At 41.7% G+C, this 14,665-nt stretch overlaps 1 protein-coding gene across 4 annotated transcripts in view; it reads left to right on the top strand.

Annotated features, from left to right (window-relative positions):
• Positions 1 to 14,665, top strand: part of Slc22a23 (solute carrier family 22 member 23) — a 198,433-nt gene that overhangs the window by 23,840 nt on the left and 159,928 nt on the right. The gene's annotated exons all lie outside the window — the stretch shown is intronic.

The following is a 14,665-nucleotide window of genomic DNA, read 5'->3' as shown; positions in this document are numbered from 1 at the left end:
TAGTGGTGGGACTCAGATGACTTACTGAACCTCTTTTCAAAATAGTCTTAGTGATCTCAGATGTAGCTCCTTAGGACCTTCCTAACTCACTGACAAAATTCATGAGTAATAATCCACTTGTGCCTGTATCTATATCATTTGGGCACTCTTAGAACACTGCATATTGTAGAGTTTGTACCTCTGACATCATAAATGTTGCAACAGAGCCCCCACAAGGTGAAATAATTTGCCTAGGATTGTTTGGCAATCACAGAGAAAAATTGGAATAGAAGTATGGATTCACTGGGCTCTCCATCTGGACTGGGGAGTCCCAGTTTCTTTGGAAGATTATGTTCAAGTGCTGGGCTCAGACTTCAGCCTGTTTTGTTGATCACATGACAGTCTTTTTCAGAGATGGTGGTTAGCTATAGTCCAGATATAATAAAGACTAGACCAAGGTGGTGAGAATTTGAAACCTATGTTCTCCTCTACTTTAACCCTTGGCTGAGTTAAGCTTCTCTGGGTGCATGTGGGCCAGGTTGCAGGCTTGGGTTATATGTAGTTTGTCAAGGGCTGATGCTGGTTGTCATCATCACGGAAAAAAGGTGGTTGTTTAAATTCACTGTACCTGCTTCCAGTTTCACCAGACAAGGCAACAAAAGAAAAAAAATCTAGCTTCACATTTCACCTAATAACATTCATATCCTCTTCCTGATGGTGAGACCAGTGTTGAAACCAGATAAAAAATTAGTTGACCTTTTTCAGCTGCTGTGAACCATATCTTATAAAAAAAAAAAAAAAAAAAAGGCGGCTGTTTGGCAGGAAGCTTAGGAGTTGGCTCCGATTAAAATGTTATTTTTTTTAATCATTCATGTTGTAAGGGTTTTCCTTAATTGCAGATGGTACTGGACAATGCCCCAGCTTGGCCATAACTGATTTGTAAGTCTGTTGGGAGAGCCAGGCTTCCTGGAGTATCATGTCAGCCTGTTGAAAGATGGCTTTTTCCACAGCAGCCCAGTGTAGCACACCTCAGCCAACAACTGGTCTCTGACTGTGTCTGGCAGGGGTAGAAGCTTTTGTATATTTTGAGCAAGTCACTTCACCCCTCTGGACCTCACTTTGCTCATTTTGTAAATTACGAGGTTGACTATGACTTTTTCTAGCCCTTCTGGCACTAAAGATTCTATGAAAAATAACATTCAGCTTGAAGATCCCTTATCCAAAACACTTGGGTCCAGGTTTTTATACAAAATGAGGTATCTAGGAGACAGGATACAAGTCTGAACATGAGATTGATTTTTGTTTTATATACTGTTTAGATGCAGTGCCTGAAGGCCATTTGATAGGGCATTTTTCAGTGTTCTTGTCATATAACCTTTGGTGTGGAGGTTTCTACCTACCAGGGCATCATGTTGACACTCAAAAATTTTGGGTTTTGGAGCATCTCAGAATTTGGATTTTCAGCTTAGAGTTTCTCATCAGGTACTAGGATGTTTGTTTGTTTACAGTACTGAGGATTAAAGTCAGGGTGTTACACAAATTAGGCAAGTGCTCTCTACACCCCAGCCTAATACTGTTTTGAACCTCTGCCATTTACTGGGGACCTACTTGCTGTTTACAGACATGGCACAAATACTTTTGTCGGTCACCTAATGATGAAATGCAAAGCCTGTCCTATTTTCACTACAGCACTCTGCTTCCTTGTATATGGAGGGAACTGAATCCAGCAACACAGACGTAATCCATCACCAACTACCACATCGCAGAGAATGGATATCAGTTGATGAACAGGGCTCCGGCTTTGAGCTTACTGCAGAGAATGAACATGTGGAGTTTATTTGGGGAAGCAGGAGCAAGCACTTGCCCCAATACTGGGTTTGAACTCAAGACCTCACACTCTCCCTTAGCTATTTTGTCCAAGGTGGTGTTCTCACTTGAGTCATACCTACACTTCTGGCTTTTTGCTGGTTAACTGGAAATAACAGTTTTTCAGATTTGGCTCTCTGGGCTAGTTTTGAACTTTCATCGTGTCAATTCTTAGTCTCCTGAGCAGGTAGGATTTCAGGCATGAGGTACCAGTGGCCAGCAGAATATGTGATTTAATGAGACTTTAATTTATAATCTGCTTCAAAGCCATCTGATCTTGGGATGGTTGCTTTGCCTCTTTAAGTTCACATGTTGATGGCTACTCCTATAGGAGGTCTGGGGATTAGGGAGCGCTCAGGCCATGCAGCTAACAGAGTGCCTTGCTAATGATAGATTCTTAGCTAATCTTACTTTCGTTTCTTCTCTAGAACTTAATTTATGAAATAGATGTGTTCCATTAAAAGAAAAGTCCTTATTGTTTTACATAAAATTCTGATATACCCACTTTTCTATTATTTTAATAATAAAACTAGAAATACCTCTCCCTGAGGAAAATCACCCATGGTAAAAATTTGGACATAAACACAAAATGTTGTAAATGGTATAAATTGTGTGCTCTGAGGAGAGGTTAATTACTTAAGCTAAATTATATTTGAAGAAATAATTCTAAGAGAACAACAAATGAGAAACCAATGACCCAGAGTAGAGTATTCCCCGCTCTACCCTGGCCCCCTGGGCCTCCCAGTACTTCAGTATCAAGCATAGAATAATAAGACATGGTCACTCAGTTAGTGCAGGCATTGGCAAGCTTTCTATAAAGGATCAGAAAGTAAGAGCAAATAGCTTTGGCTTCATGGGCTGTGTGGTGTATGTTACAACTGTTCAGCCTACCCTTGTAGAGCCAAAGAAGCCTTGATGATACATAAATGAAATGTGGGTGAGTGACAGTAGAAGTTTATTTACTATAATAGGAACAGGGCTGTATTTGGTCTGTGGGTCACAGTTTCCAGCACCTGAGCTAGTGGGAGAAGAAGACTCACAGACAGGCATGTGTAAGTGTGTGTGTGTGTGTGTGTGTGTGTGTGTGTGTGTGTGTGTGTGTGTGTGTGTGTGTGTGTGTGTTGGTCATGGGGCTTGAACTCTGGGCTTGGGCGCTGTCCCTCAGGTCTTCAGCTCAAGGCGAGTGGTCTACTGCTTGAGCCACAGTGCCACTTCTGGTTTTCTGGTGGTTAATTGGAGATAAGAGTCTCACAGACTTTCCTGCCCGGGCTGGCTTTGAACCGTGATCCTCAGATCTCAGCCTCCTGAGTAGCTAGGATTCCAGGCATGAGCCACCGGTGCCCGGTCCAGGTGTAATGTTTTGATAGTCTGGTGTTTATCATAAGTACAGCCATGCCATAGGAGCACAAAGAAGGGGTTCTGATTTGGCCTAGGGAGTTAATTAAATCACATAGGAATATGGAACTATACCCATTTTTACATTTTATCATTTTTCATCCACTTGTCTTTTCACTTAATCATAGCTTACAAAAGTAACAGAAGCTCACTGAAAAAAAAGGAACCCAGTCCATACAGCCCTTCCATACTCCAGCCAAAGGTTTGTGCAGAGTTCAGTTATAGTGGTTAGAGTGGGTCTCATCTTTTAGATGGGGACAGGATCGGGGAGCAGTTCTCAGAAGGGTCTTTGTGTGTGATATGGTGGTCTTTCCAGAATGAGTGGGAAGAGTGTCAGTGTTCATGCCACAGTCCACTTTTGTTCATACACTCTTAACTAATTAGAAGATATCCTCTAGCAACATAGGGAATGTGGGTAATCCCCAGGCAAACAGTGCTCCTCACTTGGTAGAAGTTACTGTGCTAGAAGCTTGTTGGGAGCTTGTATGCTAACTTCACTGAAGACACTGATAGCTGCTTTGTTCCTTAGAGCTCTCTATAGTGCTTTCTCTCTGTCTCTTTCTCCTTAATATACTTTTATATAGCTTGCTCTTTATTTTTCCTTTCTTGGATAAGACTCATTGTTAAAATATATTGCATATTTTGGATAGGTTCTTCAAGGATATAGTTAATAGAAAGACATTGCTTTTTAATAGTCTCTGCTGAGATGTAAGGATCTACCTAGCTTCCACAAATTTCCATAGAGGAATCTACCAAATGTATAAAGATATTTAAAACAGTACACATTCTATTTCCTCTAAGAAAAAATGTAAACTAGCCACTCATCAGTTACTCATGCCCATCAGTGGCTCATTCCCTTAGTCCTAACTACTTTGGAGGCTCTAGTTTGAGGCCAAGATTTTAAGGCAAAAATTTCTTGATATCCCATCTTAACAGAAAAAAAAATACAAAAAACTGGGTGTGGTGCTATGTACCTGTCATCTGGCTATGATGGGAGGTGTAAAGTAGGAAAATCCCAGTTCAGGCTGGTCTGGGCAAAAAGTAAGACCCTGGACAAAAAAAATAATCATAGCAAAAGCACCAGAAGCATGATTCAAGTGGTACAGTGCCTTCATAGTAAGGTCTGATTTCAACCCTAGTTCCACAGAAGAAGGAAGGAAGGGAGGGAGGAAGGGAGAAAGGAAGGGAGAGAGGGAGGAAGGGAGGAAGGAAGGAAGGAAGGAAGGAAGGAAGGAAGGAAGGAAGGAAGGAAGGAAGGAAGGAAGGAAGGGAGGGAGGGAGGGAGGGAGGGAAGGAGGGAGGGAGGGAGGGAAGGAGGGAGGGAAGGACGGAAGGGAGGCTGAAAAAAAAATAAAGCAAAGTGAGTTCCTATATGTTTTCTCAGAAATAATCACACATCAGCTCAACTGGGAGCACATTTGTGTGGTTATTTTTGTTTCCCTTTAAAATTCTCCTGGAAAGCAATGCTGTTTCCCCTGCCCTATAAAAAGGGTAAGATTCCTGAGAATGAGGAAAGCTCAGCATCATAAATGAAGCCTCGCAGTTTGCACTCCTCCAACTTCAACACACTGTGTGGAAAAGAAGGAAGTAGGTTGTAGGAATTCCATTTGGAGAAGAGACAAGGATAGATAGATCATTTCTTAGGATTTGCAATGAATCCAAAATTACTGTATAAGCCACAAGAATGGGCTACAGGAAGTTTAAGAACCTTGACCAGGGGCCTGATGCCAGTGGCTCATACCAGTAATTCTAGCTAATCAGGAGCCTGAGACCTGAGGATCAAGATTTGAAGCTAGTCTGGACAGAAAATTTCACAAGATTCAGTCTCCACTTTACCCATGAAATGTTGTGCTGGAGATAATGACTCAAGTGGTGGAGTGCCAGCCTTGAGCAAGCCAAGCTGAGAAACTGGGACTGCAGGTTTTTGAGGTGAGTCCCTCTTTAGCCCAGACAAACACAGTTGATTTTGCATGTCCTTTAGTAGGACATGGTTACTCTTTTAGGACCAAGTTAGAAAAGAATGAAAGTTGAGGAGTAATTGAAGCAGTAATTAACAAGAAAAAAAAAGGAAAAAGAGAGAGAAAAACAAAACAAAATTCCCTTCAGAGTACCTGGCAAGGGTGTTTATGATGTCATCTAAGGAAGCTTGTGAGGTTGCCAGCTCTAATTGGCACTTGTGTTAGCTACTGTTGACAGTGAGCCTTTTAAAACTGGAGGACAAAGACAAACACCTATGGCTCATGCCTGTAATCCTAGCAAATCAGGAGGCTGGGACAAGAAAGCTATGAGACAGCATCTAGGCCCTGAGTTCAAGCCCCAGGACCAGCACAGAAAATTTATTTATTTGTTTGTTTACTTATTTATTTATTAAGTTTGAGGGCGAGCTTGGAGGCAAAAAAACAATAATTTGAGGTTTTAAAATCATGTTATATATTTTGAATTTTCATGAAGTCTTAGAAAAAGGACAGTTGGACCTAGAGTACTAAGGCAGGTGGCTTGGGGTGCCTTCATGTACAGAGCTAACTGTAGTTAGCATGCTCCCTCAGCCTGGCTTATGGGATTCGTTTCTTTAGTCCATCTGTGGATCATGTTTCGGGGTGACCCATATGTATGTGTGTGTGTGTGTGTGTGTGTGTGTGTGTGTGTGTGTGTGTGTGTGTGTAGAATATTGAATATTCTTGCCAATGCAATGTCTCTAGTGTAAAAAACAAAAGAAAAACCAAAATCAAAACAACAACCACCTACAGAGCACAGCAGATCCACAGCATATAAAACACCACTTTGCCCCCTCTAAAGTGGCATTCACACCAGGCTGCCTAAAGGCCACTTTAGAGGGGGAAAAGTGCTGACTCCACATACTTGTAAATTCCTGCAACCCTGTCAGGAATTTTGTTTCCTTAAAGCCTTTGAAAGTTTAAGCAGTGTTTCCCTCTTTGCTGTACTGAATGGGAATATTTCCTTTTATCACAGCTGGCTGTGCACAGGGTTAGACTGGGAAAACCCTGCTGGTTTGCTGATGTGAGAGGCTGCAGAGGGGATCTCCACTTCAAAAGATGGAACTCAGGGGAATTCTTCATTTATTTCCCTATTTAAAAAAAACCAACAATAACAAAATCTTCTTTGTGCTTTAGTGGTAAGCATTAACATAAGTAAGTTTTGGGCTGTGAAAACATGGTTGGTTCCCAGCCACTTTCTTTTCTTCTTATTAAGACATGGTACTTATTTGCTGATTTATTTTGAGGTAGGGCCTTATGGTGTTGCCCAGGGTACCCATGAACTCCTGGGCTCTAGGATTATCCTTCTTCAGCCTTGAAGAACTAGGACTGCAGGCCATTGTACCTGGATCTATTCTTAAAATGCAGAGCAGGCTTCCCTGGACTTATATTTTAGATGGTGTAAAACATATTCTAATCAGAAGCTGACATCTAAGGATCAAGGTTCAGGGCCAGTCCAGGTAGACAAGTCCTTGAGACTCTTACCTCCAATTAGCCAGCAAAAAACAGCTGGAGACATGGTTCAAATGGTAGAATTCCAGCCTTGACCAAAACAGCTGAGCAAAAGCATGAGACCTTGAGTTCAACCACAGTACTGATACATAAAAAGGATGAATGTGTGTGTGTGTGGGGGGGGATGTATTACTTTGTTGGTTTGTTTTAAAAAATGATCTTGTCTTACTGCTGTTATCATCCTTTAGAATTTCCTTATCATATTAGAGTTTCTAGATTAATCAGAGGTGTCCGTGGCTTACACCCGTATTCCTAATTACTCAGGAGGTTGAGATTTGAGGATCACAGTTTGAAGAGAGTCGAGGCAGGAATGTCTATGACACTTTTATCTCCAATTAACCACAAAGCCTGAAGTAGAGCTGTGGCTCAACTGGTAGAGTGCTAGCCTTGAATAAAAAAGCTAAGCGACAGCACCTGGGCTCTGAGTTCAAGTATAATAAATGAAGGAATGAAAAAGAAAGTTGGAAATGTAAAGAAACATAGAAACTGGAAAACCAAACTCAATTCTGTTCTGCCATCTTGGTGTTTGGGGCTGCCTTCCAGTTCTCCATGCGTCCAACATCTTTTGTCCTCATTGTGGTTTTCATTCTGGGGCTTTGTTTATATTATTTTTATTTATTTATTTATAAGATATGTATTATATTATTATTTTATATTGTTATTTATATTATAGCCTGAGCATCCTCTTAGTTGTTACTTTACAAAAGTATTGTTGTCAATACCTGTGCAGTCTCTTTCCTATTTACTATCTCACTTGCTCTTAACAACCAGTGAACACTGTGGCAGAGGGGCCTCTGTGGGCTTCCTGGATAACTTCCTTGGGAGGAAATTCCTAAGAAGGGACTTGCTGGGATAAAGAGAGAACAGCATTTGAACAAATATACTGCATGTTGTCACATGCCTTCCAGAAAAATAGTGACTGTTTGGTCTCCTTATACAGATTCTTACCCCTTCATCTCTCCTGCATCACTAGAGATTTCTAGTTGAAATGTTAGTTTATATTGATGAGCAATCATATTTAAGAGGAAAAAAGTTTATCCTGATGCAATATTCAGGGCATTAACTATAGACTTACCTTACAAATTTAAGTGTTCATAATTATTTGTGATCATACATGCATATATATTTTTTTTGAGACAAAATGTTGTGTAGCCCAGGCTGGCTTTAACCTCAAGCTCCTCTTGCTTCAGCTTCCCAAATGCTGGGATTACAAGCATGCTTCACTGGAGCATGCTTCACTGGGCTGCTTTGTTTATAGTATTTGATGCATAGGTATTTTAAATAATAATTAAACTGAACAATAAACTAGCGACAGTTAAACTGACATAAATTGGAGCAGCCATTTCTCTAGGTAGACCTCTCCCCCTCCCAGCCTAGTTTTCAATCCAGAGAGATTTTCATCCCACCATGAAATAAGTAATCTGTGTTCTTACAATCCTACATTATAGGATTCACTCTAATTGAAATTTTTATGTCATCTATTGGTCATCTTCTTTAGAAATTTGTTGAGTTTCCTTGATGACATTTCTCTACTCTATGTAGTCCTTCAAAATAATATAAGCTGTATTTTTTGTAGGCTATTCTTAAAATGCATTAATGTAAAAGTAAGTCTAGTGATTTCCTATAACCTCTGCCTTTTTTTCTTCAGTTAGTGTGTGGCATTAAGAATGCAGATATATGTCTTGGAGCCACTTGTCTGTCTTCAGTCCCAGCTGGAAGCTTCCAGCATTCCCACTGGCTGCTCCTGATGGGGAGAGCAGCAGAGAGCAAGCGTGGGCGGCATCAGGGTTAGGAACTGGGCTGTGACTTGAAGCTTTTAGGACTTGTTAAACCAGCAGATGAGTGCTAACATACTTTAGTAAAGGATCATTTTCATTTTTCTCTAGGAAATGGATTGGAAAGGGGGAGTTAACGCAAGGAAGAAGCTCTTGTGTTAGTTCGGGGAGGGTGTCTTAGCGAGGCATATCTTGCTCCGCAAACTTATCCCAAACAAACTTAGTCAGGGAATGAGTGGGGTAAGCTTTTATCCCAAACAAACCTAGTCAAGGAATGGATGGGGTTCAGTCTGCAAATACTAGAAACTAGTATTTCAGGAGATACAGAATACAGGGAACTGATTCCTGCTCAGTGGCTAGAGAAGCTTCAGGCTGCACCTCTGGATGAATTCCCAGCGCAGCACCCCATTGCCAGTGTCACTGTTGGGGTCCTGGGAAATAGAAAGTCACTATCCTATCCCCGGCACACTTCCTCAGCCACTGCCAGAACTGCTGGCTCCTAGCTCACCCAACCTCTGCCAGATCTAATTAGCAGAGTGGATGTTACATTTACCTTTCTTAACATTCCTCCTCTTTCCAATCAGCCCAGAAACCAGAACTAGGGTAGTCATTGAGAGTTCTTTTAGGATATGTGTTTGATTGACAGATTCTAAACCATATTTGAAGGTGTGGGCCACAGTGAGGACAGTGACTTACACCTGTGATTCTGTCTTTATTGGGGAGGTGGAGGATCACAGTTTGAGGCTAGATTGAGAATCACATACTCTTTCTCAACTAACAAGCTAGGCCTCATGATTCATACCGGTACCCCAGCCAGGTAGGAAGCTTAGGTTAGAAGTACTGTGGTCGGAGGCTAGTCTTAGGGGAGGAAAATGCTGTGTCCAGGCAAAAACTAACATAATTTGAAAAAAAATAACTAAAGAAAAAATGGGCTGAGTGCATTACTCAAGTCTAAAGCTCCTGACTAGTAAGCTTGAGGCCCTGAGTTCAAACCCTACTACTGGGGGAAAAAAAAAGAGAAATCAATCATATTTGTAACCTCAGCTGTAAGAGAATCTGGAAGTGTTATTTTTAGCCTTCAGGCTCATATGACAAGAACACACACCAGACAGAAGAAGGCTGGAACCTCCTAGAAGTTAACTGCTTGTAGCACCAGTGGAGAACAGATAACAATACAGTCAGGATACATTTGAAAACACAGGTAGAATCTGCTGAGCTTGGTGATTGGTTAGATGAGAAGAGGGAGACAACCATGGTAAGGCTGGAGACAAAGCTCATTGCATGAGGTTGCAGTCTTCCGCTTTTTGGAACATTACTCTGGTCAGATTTTTAAAAATTTTAAACATGTACACAGACTTCGTTTCTATGGCCGGTTGCTATATCTATCTATAGCAATATAGACAAATAGACCTGGTGATCTCAAAATTTCCTCATACTTCTGACATTCTTTAGGAAGATTCTTTAAGAGATAATGCTATGCCTGGACATGTTTTGTGTGTTCCTAATATATTTTCGTCAATACCAGAAGGAGAAGATAAACAAGGGAGCCAGCTCAGTGGATTCCTAGCTCTCAGCATTCCCACACCAGCTAAATGGAATGTGGCTCCGGGTTGGGCCCCTAGGAGGGCAAGGGTGTTGTTTTAGGTGGATCTCCTGGTATGAATAACTCTTATCTTACTAAGCCTGCTGGGGCCTTCCAGTCCTTTGCTTGTTGACTCAGATATGTTGTCCATCTTGTGTCCTAGTGAGAGGGATCAGATATAAGGTGGTTGCTTTGCTCTGACTCCCTGACCTTCCTTCCACCCCTGGCTGCCCTAGGCCAGGTGGGTGTTCTGAAGCTGAGGTCCAAGGTGTTAACCAGTACCTCTGTGTAGGTTTTCTTTCCTTACCATGAGTGGCTTCAGTCTTCCTTTTACTATGTACATTTTCCATTGTAGCACTGTTCATTGATAGACGTCACATCGGATGACTGTCAAACAACTGTGTCGTGACTGCCCACCGGCAGGTATAGCTATTATTCAGGAGGTAGAGTTCACAACAGCAGTGGCTATATTCTCCATTCCCTTGAAGGCCTTTATTAAAATATCTTGTCTCCTAGCCATTTAATATAATTTTAATGGACTCCTCTGCATCATCTAACCTTCAACAGACTCATTAATACAGAGATGTGAAAGTGCTTGCAACCAAAGGGAATACTACCAGCTGGGTGCTCTCCCAGCAGCAACTGGGCTCAAGCTAACTCCTCTCTTGTCAAGAATGTTCAGGCTTCCACCCTCATTCTTCAAGGAAATAGAGGAGGCAATCCAAAAATTCATATGGAACAATAAAAGACCCCGAATAGCAAAAACGCTCCTCAACGGAAAGAACACTGCTGGAGGAATATCAATACCAAATTTCAAACTCTACTATAAAGCCATAGTAATCAAAACAGCTTGGTATTGGCATAAGAACAGACCTCAGGACCAATGGAATAGAATTGAAAACCCAGAAATGAACCTACAGACCTATAGCCATCTAATCTTCGATAAGGAAGCTAAAACAATAGAATGGAAGAAAGACAGCCTCTTCAGTAAATGGTGCTGGCAAAATTGGTTAACTACATGTAGAAAACTAAAGCTAGATCCTTATATATCACCCTGCACCAGAATCAACTCCAAATGGATCAAAGACCTTGAACTCAAAGCAGACACTCTGAAAACATTACAGGATGGAATAGGAGAAACCCTAGGTCTCCTTGGCTCAGGTCGAAATTTTCTGAATAGAGACCCGGAAGCACAACAAATCAAAGAAAGGTTGGACAAATGGGATTGCATAAGATTGCAGAGCTTCTGCAGGGCAAATGACATAGCTGGCAAGATCAATAGAAAGCCCACCGATTGGGAGAAGATCTTTACTAGCCATACAACGGACAAAGGTCTCATATCAAAAATATACTTGGAACTCAAAAAATTAAACCACCCAACAACAAATCCTCAAAGAAACAACTGCCCAATAAATAAGTGGGCGAAAGACTTAAAGAGAAGCTTCTCTGAAGAAGAAAGAAGGATGGCCAATAGACACATGAAGAAATGTTCAACATCCCTAGCCATAAAAGAAATGCAAATCAAAACAACATTGAGATATCACCTCACTCCAGTTAGAACAGCAAAAATCAAGAACTCTAATAACAACAGATGCTGGAGGGGATGTGGACAGAAAGGAACCTTACTTCATTGTTGGTGGGAATGTAAACTTGTTCAACCACTTTGGAAAGCAGTATGGAGGTTCCTCAAAAGACTTCACATAGATCTCCCCTATGATCCAGCAATCCCACTTTTGGGCATTTACCCAAATATTTACAAACAAGACCACACTAAAGCTACCAGCACAACTATGTTTATTGCAGCATTATTTACCATAGCTAAGATATGGAACCAACCCAGATGCCCCTCAGTAGATGAATGGATCAAGAAAATGTGGTATATATACACAATGGAATTCTATGCCTCCATCAGAAAGAATGACATTTCCCCATTTGTTAGGAAATGGAAAGGTTTGGAAAAAATTATATTAAGTGAAGTAAGCCAGGCCCAAAGAAGCATAGGTCCCATGGTTTCCCTTATTTGCAATATCTAGTATAGGTATGAGTCAAGCGGAAAAGGTCAGATAATGTGATGTTAGGAAAATGAACCCTTAAATATGTATTTTAATGTTTTCGTTTCTTTCATGCATGTATTTCTAATGCATTTATAAGATTATTCCTTTATTGCTTTGTATGTCCCTCCCCCACAGTGTAACCCCCGCTTTCACTATATTTGATATCAGTATATCATGTGGAGGAGATGGGGACAAACAAATCGTTTAAGGATTCAGGTGGACCTGTTGCAACAATGAGAAGTACAAAATGTCATGTCAAAACCAGCTTTACAATTTCGGTGTGGGGGGGGGAGGGGGGTATAATTGGGTGGGGGGAGGGGGGTAAAATTGGGTGGGGGGAGGGGGGAGGCAGGGAAGGGAAGTGAAGGGTAAACAAAGGAGGAGGCTGCAATGCTTGGTAAGAAATGTATGCATTATTCTGCCCATGTAATTGTAGCCTCTCTGTACAGTATGTTCTCAAATAAAATAAAATACAATTAAAAAAAAAAAAAAAAAAAAAAAAAAAAAAAAAAGAATGTTCAGGCTGAGGTCCATGCAGGTGGGCGGTGCCTGGGAGATAATGGTTGCCCATGTGTAAGTATCTGTGCAAACAGAAGACCCACAAAGTTCATAATAATACCGTACTTCACATTTTAAGGCAAACCTGCATTCTGAGTTTAGGAACAGGCATTTTTAATTGAGAATATTTTTCTTAGGAATAGCATGTCGAGGACTGTTGGTTTTCCAGTCTTGCCTCCAAGCACCCACTTGAGTCATGGAACTTTTCAGTCCTGCTTTGATACTAGAGTAGCTAGTAGTCATGAGCGAGCATCCTGCAGTGTTGCAGCTCCTTGCTTTTCTTGGAAGTTGACTGAAAGGGTGAAGTTCGAGGACTGTCTTCACAATGGCAGGGAAAAGACGGCAGGATCACCTGGAGGGTCTCAGAGGCATGGTGGGCTCAGATCAACTGAGCAACTTGTTAAGCCACACTTCTGTATTGAGCTGCAGTTTCTATTCAGCACATCTGGGAAGGGGCCCAATTTGCAATTCTCATTCATTCTCAGGAACTGCTGATATTCTGGTCCTTGTGGTTTTGGAGCATTTTGAGGAATACAAGAGTTGTCATAGAAGGAAGTTAGGCCTCGAAAGAATACCATTGTCTGAACTTTACCAAGCTAATATACAGCCCACAGTGCCCTTAACTGTGTGTGTTTTGTTGGCTGCAGCCTGTGCAGCTCATGCTTGCATCCCTTCTTCTTTTCTTCCTTCCTGAGCTTGGTGATGCCTTAGTCATCTGGAACCAAATGGCACAGATAAGAAAATCAGACTGTCCAGGGCTCTGTGAGCAAGTGTCACAAGTGCAGGAGCGAGAAGAATGTGGCAGGTGGCACCTTTGCTCACAAATCCCACTGGCCCTGGGATCCAAAGCTCTGGACCTCAAGGACTCCACCAGGCTCTTCAGAAGCTTGGAAATGGCCCTGAATTCACAAGGATCCTTTGTGTTACACTCTGAGTCTCCAGCTAGACAACAGGGTAAAGGAGATCGACATCTAAGAAGCCGGAGCCTTCTACCCATCCAACCTTCCATTTTCACCTTTTCTGTTTGCCTCCAGAATGTCTCTTATTCTAGCATCCCCAAATTCCTGCATTGTGGGCACCTCTCCAGTTGCAGTTGCAACCCCACCCCTTGGCCTCCACTGACCTGGAGTTGAGTGCCCCAGCAGTCTGGGGCATTAACACTTCTTACCCCCATCAGAAGAACATCTGTACTGCCCAGAATGGGTTGCTGCATTGTCATAGCACCAGCCTGTGGAGACTCTTGTTTATTTTTTTTTCTGACCTGCTGGTAAGCTGGGGGTGGACTTCAATGCTGTGTCCATCCTTGGACGCATATTACTGCCTAAGAACAAATATGCCATTCTTTCCTGCATCTGTAAATGGAGAAGAGAAAAATGTGAGAGCTTTCAATTTTTTTCTTACTAAATAATAAAACTTAATTTTACAAAATAGACTGAGTATTGTATTTACACATTGGTTGACTTTCTCTCCTTGTAGCAAGTTAATTATACTATGCAATACGGGAAAATTCAAGAGCATTTACAAGGAAAAAAATAAGATTGTTTAGTTAAAGTTCGAATTTCAGCATTTGTTATGAACCCTGCTTTTGTTTTTAAGATTATGGTGTACAGAGCATTGTGGTGTGCAAATGTGCACATTACTTCTTGTTCCCCAGTGTTATTTATGTATTTATTTTGGTTGGCTGTGAGGCTTGAACTTAGGGCCTGGGCACTGTCCCTGAGCTTTTTGGCTCAAAGCTAGCACTCTGCCACTTTGAGCCACAGTGTCTCTTCCCATTTTCTGATGGCTAATTGGAGACTTTCCTGCCCAGGCTTGCTTTGAATGGAGATCCTCAGATCTCAGTCTCCTGAGTAGCTAGGATTACAGGTATAAACCAGCAGCACCCAGCTCTGGTGTTGTGGTGTTATACTATCCTGTTTAGAATGGTGGGAGGGCCTTCCTGTCTCCTGG

The sequence above is a fragment of the Dipodomys merriami genome, unplaced genomic scaffold (assembly GCF_024711535.1).
Source record: "Dipodomys merriami isolate MVZ:Mamm:240054 unplaced genomic scaffold, mDipMer1.0.p SCAF_16, whole genome shotgun sequence".
NCBI lineage: Eukaryota > Metazoa > Chordata > Mammalia > Rodentia > Heteromyidae > Dipodomys > Dipodomys merriami.
The sequence above is the reverse complement of the archived record's forward strand: the minus strand, read 5'-3'. Positions and strand labels throughout refer to the sequence as shown.